A 1,017-nucleotide genomic window follows, 5' to 3' on the forward strand; every position below is an offset into this window, starting at 1 on the left:
TACTGAAGTTCAGGTGGAGCTCTACAGATTTTGGAGTTATCCAGCTGCGTCTGGCTTAGGTCTGGCTGCTGTGCTCAGCTCCTTCCTGCTGCGGACCTGGGTTAGGACTGTGTCTGGGAGTTCTCGGATGTCGGCAGAAATTCCTACTGGGTGGGCAGTGTGGGGGAGGTACTGCGGAGTGGTGGGGGGTGGCCCGAGGGGGTGGGAGAGGGTCTGGCCCACGCTGTGCCTGGGCCGGGACTCGTCCCACCGGCACAGGGTAGCAAGAAGCTCTCCACACACTCACTGGACCTGGGCTAGGACTGGGTCTGGGGGTTCCCGGAAGTTGGCAGAAATTCCTACTCAGTGGGCGGGGTGGGGGAGGTATTGCGGAGTGATGGGGGGCGGCCCCAAGGTGTGGGAGAGGGTCTGGCCCACGCTGCGCCTGGGCTGGGACTGGTCCCACTAGCGCAGGTTAGCAGGAAGCTCTCCACACACTCACCGTACCTGGGCTAGGACTGGGTCTGGGGGTTCCTGGAAGTTGGCAGAAATTCCTTTTTGAGCCGGAGTAGTGGGGGAGGTACGACGGCATGGTGGAGGGCGCCCCTAAGGGTTGGGAGAGGGTCAGGCCCACACTGCGCCTGGGCTGGGACTGGTCCCGCCGGCGCAGTGTAGCAGGAAGCTCTCCACTCACTCACCGGACCTGGGAAGGACTGGGTCTCTTCAGAAGATTTTTTAATCTAGCAGTTATTTGGAAAAATTCTCACCCTGACTTACTATATATACTAATACCTGTGAACTAAGCTACTGCACTGCAGATGATAATTTGTAATAGTACTTTCATGCTTGGAGTGCCTGTCATTGAGGTCTACTGAGTATGGGCTGCTTGTCATGACATGCCAGTTGTTGCTATGATGTCTCTCAGGTAGGCGGTTGTTCAAGAAGAAGGAAGTGGTGGAAGGAAAGCAAGAGACAGCAAAAGGAATACTGTGTGACTGTCCTGGTTCAAGGTTGTATATGGTGAGATTTTTGGACTTA

This window comes from Octodon degus, unplaced genomic scaffold, assembly GCF_000260255.1.
Source record: "Octodon degus isolate 3935 unplaced genomic scaffold, OctDeg1.0 scaffold00080, whole genome shotgun sequence".
Classification (NCBI taxonomy): Eukaryota; Metazoa; Chordata; class Mammalia; order Rodentia; family Octodontidae; genus Octodon; species Octodon degus.